Here is a 10,788-nt window from a genome sequence, read left to right on the forward strand (position 1 = left end):
AAAAAAAAAAAAAGAACTTATCAAACTCAACACCCAAAGAACAAATAATCCAATCAAGAAATGGGCCGAAGACATGAACAGACATTTCTCCAAAGAAGACATCCAAATGGCCAACAGACACATGAAAAAGTGCTCAACATCACTCGGCATCAGGGAAATCCAAATCAAAACCTCAATGAGATACCACCTCACACCAGTCAGAATGGTAAAATTAACAAGTCAGGAAACGACAGATGTTGGTGAGGATGCGGAGAAAGGGGAACCCTCCTACACTGTTGGTGGGAATGCAAGTTGGTGCAGCCACTCTGGAAAACAGTATGGAGGTTCCTCAAAAAGTTGAAAATAGAGCCACCATACGATCCAGCAATTGTACTACTGGGTATTTACCCCAAAGATACAAATGTAGGGATCCGAAGGGGTACGTGCACCCCGATGTTTATAGCAGCAATGTCCACAATAGCCGAACTGTGGAAAGAGCCAAGATGTCCATCGACAGATGAATGGATAAAGAAGAGGTGGTATATATATACAATGGAATATTATGCAGCCATCAAAAGGAATGAGATCTTGCCATTTGCAATGACGTGGATGGAACTGGAGGGTGTTATGCTGAGCGAAATAAGTCAATCAGAGAAAGACATGTATCATATGACCTCACTGATATGAGGAATTCTTAATCTCAGGAAACAAACTGAGGGTTGCTGGAGTGGGGGGTGGGGTGTGAGGGATGGGGTGGCTGGGTGATAGACACTGGAGAGGGTATGTGCTATGGTGAGCACTGTGAATTGTGCAAGACTGTTGAATCACAGATCTGTAGCTCTGAAACAAATAATGCAATGTATGTTAAGAAAAAAAAAAGAAGAAGAAGATAGCAGGAGGGGAAGAATGAATGGGGGGAAATCGGAGGGGGAGACGAACCATGAGAGACGATGGACTCTGAAAAACAAACTGAGGGTTCTAGAGGGGAGGGGGGTGGGAGGATGGGTTAGCCTCGTGATGTGTATTAAAGAGGGCACGTTCTGCATGGAGCACTGGGTGTTATGCACAAACAATGAATCATGGAACACTACATCTAAAACTAATGATGTAATGTATGGTGATTAACATAACAATAAAAAGATAAAAAAAAAGAATTAACTTGTACCTCCCCTGGGGGGGAAAAATTTACAAAAAAAAAAGCTTCAGCTTCGGAAAAAAAATAAACTAAACTATTCTCTTCCTTCATGGCCTGACAAGGGTTGCTGGGCTAAAAGTTGGGAACAGGAGTTGAGGGATGAGTAGGGGAGGAGGTTCACTGTAGGAGGACAGTGTCTCATGAGCTTTACCAAAAAGATGCTCAACACATTCAAGGTACTGATTGTTAATTAATTCTTCTCTTTTGCTACTTACTGTCATTGTCACTTGCAATGTCATGAAAACAGAGAAGTAGGGAAAAGGGAATATTTTTGTCCACATCAGGTAACTGGCTATTTGGTAAAAGAATATTCCCGAGAGTGAGTTTTTTGCTGGCTCATTGATATGTCTCTTTCTGACCTCTTCCCAAATGATGCAGGTCAATAATTCTCAAACTTTGATGCAAATAATAATCAAGGAGGGAACTTGGTAAACATTCAAAGGCTCAGACCCTATCCTACATTAGGAAACCTGGACCTCTGTATAAACATGCTTAAAATCTCTTCAAATAATAGGGCTAACTAACCTCTATCCATAGCATGTTGGGAATTAACACTAAACTGGAGTCACTTGTCACTCTCTCCAGGCTCAAGCCCACTGTGGCTGTCCCCTGGGCCTGAGCCCTTGGACTTACTAGTTCCAGGTGTGGTTCCTGGAGCAGCAAAACCAGGTGCTGGAAACGAGGTGGGAGCTGCTGCAGCTAGGTGTCAGATCCCGCACCACTAGCCTGGAGCCCAACTTTGAGGGCTATGTCGGCAACTTCAGGAGGTGGATGGACAAGTTCACAGCAGAGAAGATGAGGCAGGCAGCAGAGCTGAAGATCACCCAGGATGCCATGGGGGAATATGAGAAGAAGTGAGTGGTGGGGGAAGGTGGGACAGTTGGTGTTGGGCCAAAATATGTGTGGCTCCCAAGTCTGGTGTGAGAGTAATGCTATAGCATAGAATTGGCCTCTCCAGGAACTTGTGGGGTCTTTTTCTGTTTGTTTTCTTCTTGTGAATCTGCTTGTGGATGTACGTTCAGAGTGTAGGACAGCAGAGAAAAGGGAATGTCTTGAGTCGTAACAATCTCCTTATCCACAAACTGCCACCAGATACAAAATAGAGGTCAAGAGTAGGACAAAGGCTGAGAGTGACTTTGTGGTGCTGAAGAAGCGGGGAGGCAGCTGGCTTTGTCCCCCAGGGCTCAGTTCTGGTACTCTCTCCAGGCTGCTCTTCACTGGGCTCAGTTTCCTCCACTGTGAAGCATCCCCAGCCCCAGCTAACTGCCAAGTTAGCACTGGGTTGTGGGCAAGACTGTGAGAAGTGGTACGAATGAAGGCTATTCTGATTTCTGTCTCAAAAGTCCTGTTTTCAACTTCTTAAAGATATCAAATCCACCTGGTATTGTCCCCACTCTGTTAGTCTCCCCCAGTGCCTGCCCTATCAATGTCACTCTCCCCCTGGCATCTTGAGGCCATTGGGCCCACTGCCTCCTTTCTTTCAGGATGTGGACAGTGCCTACTTGGCCAGGGTGGATCTCGATGCCCAAGTGGACACTCTGCAGCAGGAAACTGAGTTCCTCCAGGTCTTCTCTGCTGCTGTAAATTTGGGGTCTAAGCTCCCTGGGAGTCCCTGGGATGGTTGGAGAACTGAGAAAGAGAGAAGTTTCCCTGGGCTGCCCCCGAGCTTCTGCATGGCTGCTGGTGAGGTGGCTCTGGGAACCCCTAAATGTGGGTGCTGAGCATTTCTAGAAGACCGATCCCTGTTCTGCTGTGCAGGAGCTGGCCCAGGTGCAGCAGCCAGTCAATGACACGAACATGGTACTTTCCATGGACAACAACTGGCATCTGGACAGCATCCTCTTTGAGGTCAAGGCCCAGTATGAGGAGATTGCCCAGAGGAGCAAAGCTGAGGCTGAGGCCCTGTACCAGACTAAGGTGCCCACCTGGAGAACCGTCTCGTGCTGGGGTTGTGCCCAGAGGGCATATAGGATCCCCACTCCTGCCAATAGAGATTGATCTGCTCCTTTGGCTTATGGTTGGTAGGGCCATCTGACCTCATATGTCCTGTCCTGGAGATTAGTGGGGAAGGAACCTGTGAAAGTCTCTGGCTCAGCCACCCCTGGAAGTGGGTCTTGCCATTCCTATGTTGGGGGAGTTGACCCAACTCTGCAGACCCAGATGCATTTAGAGACACCACAGTAACTTACAAACCTGCACAGCCAGCTCTTCAATCCATGCATCATGGTAGCCAGTGTCTCACCCAGGCTGGCTTCTTTCTACCAGCACCTGCTCCCACTGCCTTCCCTCCCGCACATCTGTGGGAGCACATCTTCAGGGAACCTGACCTTCCCAGTACCCACCTGAGTGGAATATGGTTGAAGGCAGTTCCTTAACAGGAATAATGATTCCAGGTCCACACATGAAATAGTTGCTGCCTTCTTCCTACTGTGGGTTGCCTGTTGGCTATCTCTCCTGTCAGGGTCTGGCTGGGAAGGATAGACCAAAGGTGTATTCCTGCCCAAGATTTGGTTCTGTGATCTTTGGTAGTTGCATACCTAGGCTGGGTAGGCATGTTTTCTTTTTTCAGCCAGACCCTGCTTTCCCAGCAGATAGGAATGTGTCTCCTCTATGGGTTGGTTTCAGCCACAATGACTAGACTGTGCAGAGCACATGAGTCCTGGTTAAGTGAAGCTTAGAGGTCTGGGGTGAGTTGTTTGGCTCTCTCTCTGCTACTTTTCACTCCTGCCTTTTCCTGGTTCTAGTGCCAGGAGCTCCAGGCCACTGCATGAAGAAAGGGTGATGACCTCAAAGTGATTAAGATGGAGGTCAGTGAGCTGAACCCAGCCTTCCATAGACTTTAAGCGGAAATCACCAATCTCAAGAAGCAGGTAGGGCACCAACTTGGCAGTGGAAGCTTTTGAGGGGGTGGAGTTAAGAAAGATTATTTTATTTCTTTATTTTTCTATATTTGCACATCTTCTATAATAAATTATGAAGGTGGGCAAAAGAGAAGCACAGCAAGGGGGTTGGTATATCGTCTTCCATGCCCCACTTACTGTCTGCTGATGGCTTTTGGCAGAGCACTGCCCCCTGCAAGGCGCCATCCTGGAGGCAGAGCAGAAGGGTGAGGTGAGCCTCAAAGACGTCCAGGATAAGCTGGCTGAGGTGGAGGCCACCCTGCAGCAGGTCAAAGTGGACATGGCCTGGCTGCTGTGTGACTACTGGGAACTGCTGGGAGCCGAGCTGGTCTTGGATATAGAGATCACCACTTACCACAAGCTTCTGGAGGGTGAGGAGAACAGGTAGGTGACCCAGGGGGCAGAGAATGTGTGAGTGTCCATCAGTAGTGACCCTCTGTCAACCTTCCCATCTGTATCATGGACAGTTAATTAACTCACTTATTCCTGAAACATCACCTGAGCTTTGTCAGTGGTGGGGAAGGAGGTGTCTGGTCAGGGCGTTTGTCCAGAGTGCACATGAGTAGTGCAGGTCCTGGCCCATATGCTGGAGTCCCTAACTCCTCCAAACTTTCCCTCTGAACCTCTGGACCAAAGGACAAAGTGGGGAGATTTCCCTGTCATTGAGAAAGACAGAGGAAAAAGAGTTTTCCTTAGCTTTGTTCAGTCTAGGTATGGCTGGCCTGAGCCGTAGCTGGGGAAAGGGTAGAGAAGGACTCTTGGGAGGAGGGGGATGAGGAGAGAGTATTAGTTGTGGGAGTCCAGGAATAGTGGCAATGAGCCCACCGAGAGTCAAAATTGTGGGCAGGGGAAACTGAGGACAGCTGCCCTTGTGACTCCAGGTGGGAACTGATGCAGTTCAGGAACCCAAGTATTTTCCAGAGTGAGACTAAATTACACATTTTATGGATCACACCTAGGGTATCCTTCCTTCTGGAAATTGTTCTCCTCTGAGCCCCTGTCAGAGGATTTACTGATTATTCTGATTGTTTTCATGCCAACAGGCTCTCTGGAGAAGTCACTGACAATGTGAGCTACTGTGAGTAATGAGGAGTTCTCCTTTGCTGGTGAGTCAGGAGTCACCCCTGACCTTTCCTGAGACAAGGAGGGAGGGGCTCTCAGCTAGGAGGCTGGGGACCTGCAGCCATGACCTCACTCTGTGGGCACTGGCTGTGTAGTCTTGCACTGGTTGCTTCTTATCTCATGGGCCACAAGACCAGGAGGGGATTTAGTAGAGGAGGTCAAATTTTCCTTTGCATCAAGGATCTCATGCTTGTCTCCAGGTGGAGGAAGCAGAGATCCTGCTGTTAGGAACCCCTGAGTCTGGTGTGGAGAGAAGGCCCGGAAGGATGGGTGGGACAGGAGCACTGGTTTTGGTGGCCATTGTTCCTTTATGGAACACTTCGGGAAGAAGCCCCTCAACGCTGTGTGTGAGATGGGTGTTCAGGGATGTAGAAGCTGTATAGGGATGCCCAGAGCTATCCTGAAACCTTCCTCTCTGTCTCCCCCGGCCATGGTGTCAAGCAGTCTCCGCTCCTGATGTGGTTGCATCTGGCTTCAGCTTATGGGGCAGAGTCTCCGCAAGGGGAGGCAATATCTTCAGAGGATCTGGTGTAGCATCTGGGGCTGTGCCCAGGGGTTCAGGGTCTGCAGGGGGCAGTGGGAGCTCCGGAGTGTCCAGACCTCAAGTTGGGAATTCTGGAGACACAGGGTTTGGTGTGGAAAATGAGTCCAGTTCAATGATTAACCAGGTCTCCAGCTGAGGGCACAGAAACCTGAAGATTTCCCTCCCAGAGGCAAAATAAAATCTGGTCCTGATCTCATGGTGTCCATCAACCTGAGTATTTCACAGTGTACATACCTGCTCTGGCTGTACTCCTCCTTTTAATTTTTTTCATTTTTTTGCAATTTGGAGGCAGGCTTCTGGGTCAAAACAAATTCTTTTTTTCCCATACATCCAAAGGTGGGGGGCCCATAGTAAACTCCTTACATGCAGTCTCAATGGGTCTATGGGGCTATCAGTCTCCTTCTTGCCTATCTTACCTGGCATCTCCATAGTGCTCTTAGTACACACTGTCCCCTTCTGTGGTACAGAAATCTCTTCTTCCATCTCAGTCCTGAAGTATAGGCATACACATACCCCCTCTTCTACTATCACTATCAATTCTCAGTTATCCACCTTAATGGGTGTCAGTCATTATACTGATAATCTGCAACCTAGGTTTAACAAGGATTTGCTTTGATTTGATGATTTTCTAAAGCCCCATCTGACCCATTCTGGGACATCAGGACACTCTGCCTCCTATAGATTCACAGACCCTGGGTACTTACCAAAGGGAGGAGTTGAGAGGAAGATCTATGGGGACCTGGAGGGTGGAGGAGTGCCAGCCCAGACCCACCCCTTTCCCTGAGAAAGCCTGTGTGCATTATCACCTGGAGATAAATGTGACAGCAGCTGAGTTCATGTGTTTCCTCTTTCCCAGGGATGGGTATAAAAATATAACAGAAGCAAGTATGTCTTAGGACCATACTCCAGGTAGAATCCAGTTTAAAATACATACCCAGTGTGACCTGCTAGACTAGAAGGGTGTGCAAGCCCTGGGCCCTACTATCTAAGGAGAAGATCTTGTAATCTATTTTTCCTTTTGAAGAGCTGCCTCCTTCTACCTTCCTATTCCTTGTCCACCATCCCCGCCCCCACCATACTTTCCAATAAACTTCATCAAAAACTCATTCATTTGGGAACTTTCAAAAATATGCACTACTTAGATGGGCCCTGAGTGTTGCTCTTCCCCATCACCACCCTGCAACACACGCATACACATATGCATGCTCATTCTCTCTTCTCCCCACGCCCACTTACCTGTGCTGACCGAAGGGCATGTTATTTCTACTTCGCTTTGGAAGGTGGACAAAAATGACCCTTCTTTCCCCTCCTTATTGAAGAAGCTTCCGTTTTTAAGATAATTAACTTCAGGTCCTCCAGCCTTGCTTGGCAGCCAAGCTGGTGTCATTACTACCTAATTAAGGGATAATAGTCTTGTTATCATTCTCATTACAAGAATTATTATCAGGTAATGGCCAGCAGGTGTAAAGTGGGAAGCAGCAGCCTGGGGGCTCAGGTCACAAGGGCAACTCCACTGTTTTGTCTACTGCTTTCCTCAGAAAGTAGTTCCCAGTGGAGCACCCCATGGAGTCCAGCCGTGTGAGATTGGGAGTACGGTCTCATTAGTTCCCTATCATGACCACTGTTGGGAGTGCTGAACGGAGGGACCATGGCCAGCCAGGGAGAGGATGGGCATAGCTTTTCATCTGAGCAAGCTCTGGGTTTCTAGAGAGGCATTCATTCATTTGACAATCATTTATTGAGCACCTACTATGTGCTAGATTCTGTCCTTGACACTAATACAAAAAGGTGGCCAAGACCTATGTCTACAAGGCGAGAGAATGTGCAGAGGACAGGATATAAGTGCTGTCTAGGGGAAGCACCTGTTGGGGCAAGGGGCCGGACTAGCAGGATGGGGGAAAATTTCCTTGATGAAGAGCCCTCAAACTGAACCCTAAAACCTAAATGTTGAGGAGGAGTTAGCCAGGGGAAAGGGTTAGAAGTTCTATCTCCTGGTGATGGGAGCAGTGCTTGACACACAGTACGTCATCAATAAATATTTGTTGAAGGACTGAAAAAGAGCTTGACAAGAGCTTGGCTCTTCAGGCTCTTTCCCAGAAGTGCAGTCTGGTGCAGCTGAGAGAGAGGTGTGGCAGGAGAGGTTGATGAGGACCTCTGGGTAGAGTGACTAATTTGTTTTGTTTTCCCAGGACATTCCTGCTTTTTAAAACTGAGCATCCCATGTTCTGAGAACACACTTGGTCCCAGGAAACCGGGTCCTGCTGCTTTGTTACCTCAAGCGATTTGGACTCCATCCCAACCTGTTTAACAATAAAGTGATGCAAAGGCAAGAGTGTTTATCTAGCAAACAGAGTGTGCCTGAGCCTGCCAGCTGTCCTCCAATATCTTTTCTCCTCTTCTCCTACAGAAATAGAAATTACAGATGAGCACACAGCCACCCACCTATGGGCAACATTTTCAAGCCTCCTTTACAAATAACTGTGGCTGAAACAAAATTCCGGACAATGGAATGTGAGTTGAAATCATATCATGCTCCCGACTGTGTCCTTAAAAGGCGGAGCCCCCGAGAGCGGGTTCAGTCTTTGAAGAAAAAATGGTGAGGAAGTTTAAGAAACTCTATAAACTCAGGCCCTACCCCAAACTTTTTGAATAAGAATTGCAGGGTTGAGTTGTTTTAAAAAGATTTCAGGCAGTAGTAGTTAAGAGCATGGGCTCTACAGCGGGCTGCCTGACTTCCATTCCCAGTTTCCCGCTGTGTGGTCTTGTCCAGGTAACTTAACTTCTCTGTGTCTCAGTTTCTGTAAAAAGTGTCTGTTGATCTTGCAACATTTATCCAGCACTTAATATGTGTCAGGTACTGTTCTGAGCACATTAACATGAAAAGAATATTTATTCAGCTTTTGTTGGGTATTTTATAACTGCCAATTAGATCCTGTTGGGTGAGAGTGTCAGCGAGATCTTTTATATCTTTGATGATTTTTTTCTCTAGTGGTTCTATCAATTATTGAGGGAGGAATATTGAAGTCTCCAACTTTAACTGTGGATTTGTCGATTTCTTCTTTTGATTCTATCAATGTTTGCTTCACATATTTTGCAGTGCTTCCTAAGGTGACAAAGATGTTAGAATTATCTGATGAGTATTTTTTAAAGATTTTATGTATTTATTTGAGACAGAGAGTGAGTGAGAGCAAGAAAGAGAGAGATAATGTGGCATATACACTTTAGCATTGTTATGTCTTCTTGGTGGATCGGCCTTTTTACATTATATAATGTCTCTCTCTGTTTCATATATATACATATATTTTGCTCTGAAGGCTACTTTATCTGATGTTAATATAGCCAGTCCTATTTTCTTTTGATTAATATTTGCATGATATTATCTTTCTCTAATCTTTTACTTTTAACTTGCACGTATTGGGCGCCTGGGTGGCTCAGTTGGTTAAGCGACTGCCTTCGGCTCAGGTCATGATCCTGGAGTCCCTGGATCGAGTCCCGCATCGGGCTCCCTGCTCGGCAGGGAGCCTGCTTCTCCCTATGACCCTCACCCCTCTCATGTGCTCTCTCTCTCTCTCTCATTCTCTCTGTCTCAAATAAATAAATAAAATCTTTAAAAAAAAAAAAACTTGCATGTATTATTATATTTGAGGTGAGGTGTTTTTTTTTTTGTAGATAGCATATAGTTGGCTAATGTTTTTTAATAAGCTCTGACAATCTCTGTCTTCTAACTGATGTATTTAGACTATATTTAATGTAATTATTAATACGTTAAGCCTTAAGTCTGTCATTTTATTATTTTTTTTGTTTCCATTTGTTCTCTCTGTTTCTCATTTCTCTTTGTTTTCCTGCCTTCCTGTGGTTGCTTGAACATTTTTAAGAACCCATTTTGATATATGTATAGTATCTTTGTATACCATTTTTAGTGGTTGCTGTGGGTACGACGCATACAACTCCCAACAGTTTACTGCTGTCACCATTTGACTAGTGCAAGTGAAGAAACCCTAACTCTCTACATCCCTTTACGCCCCCTTCATGATATAATTTCTTAAATATTTCCCCTAAATACATTTAGAATCACCCCAGTGTTATAATTTTTGCTTCAACAATTAAACATCATTTAGAAAATTCAGGAGGAGAGGGAAAGTCTATTATATTTACCCATATTTTTTATTACCATGTTCTTTCCTTCTTCCCAATGTTTCAAGATTTCTTCTTTTATCATGTCCTTTCTGTTTAGAGAACTTCTCACCATTCTTTTAAGGTAGGTCTGCTGGCAACAAATCCTTCGAATAGTTTTCATTCATCTAAGAGTGTTAGGGTTTCCCCTTCATTGCTGAAGGATTTTTTGCTGGGTATAGGAAACCATGTTGACAGTCTTTTGCTTTCAAACACTTGAAAAATACTGTGCCAGGGGCGCCTGGGTGGCTCAGTCGTTAAGCGTCTGCCTTCGGCTCAGGTCATGATCCCAGGGTCCTGGGATCGAGCCCCATATCGGGCTCCCTGCTCCGCGGGAAGCCTGCTTCTCCCTCTCCCACTCCCCCTGCTTGTGTTCCCTCTCTCGCTGTGTCTCTCTCTGTCAAATAAATAAAATCTTTTAAAAAAAAAAAAAAAAAGAAAAATACTGTGCCAATCCCTTCTAACTTCCATGGTTTCTGATGAGGCTTTGGCTGCCCTTTGAAATCCTTTCCTTTATAGGTGGGGTATTGTTTCTCTTTTGCTGTTTTCACAATTTTAATTCATTCTTAGTTTTCAGAATTCTGACTGGGCTATATCTTGGTGTGGATTTTTTGGGGTTTATTCTGTTTGGATTTGTCAACTTCTTGAATCTTTAGATTTATGTCCTTTGGGGAATTTTCAGTTCTTATTTCTTTGAGTGCTTTTTCAGCCAGTCCTCTTTCTTCTCTCATGAAACTCCAATAATATGAATATAAGACTTTTTGTTATAGTTCCTCAGGTCCCTGATGCTCAGGTCCTTCCTTCCTTCCCTCCTTTCCTTTCCTTTCCTTTCCTTTCCTTTCCTTTCCTTTCCTTTCCTTTCCTTTCCTTTCCTT

At 45.7% G+C, this 10,788-nt stretch overlaps 1 pseudogene; it reads left to right on the forward strand.

Moving 5' to 3' along the window:
- Positions 1-4,267, forward strand: part of LOC116642610 — a 13,688-nt pseudogene extending 9,421 nt beyond the window's left edge.
- The last annotated feature ends 6,521 nt before the right edge of the window (positions 4,268-10,788 follow it).

This window comes from Phoca vitulina, unplaced genomic scaffold (assembly GCF_004348235.1).
Source record: "Phoca vitulina isolate PV1807 unplaced genomic scaffold, GSC_HSeal_1.0 scaffold23, whole genome shotgun sequence".
NCBI lineage: Eukaryota > Metazoa > Chordata > Mammalia > Carnivora > Phocidae > Phoca > Phoca vitulina.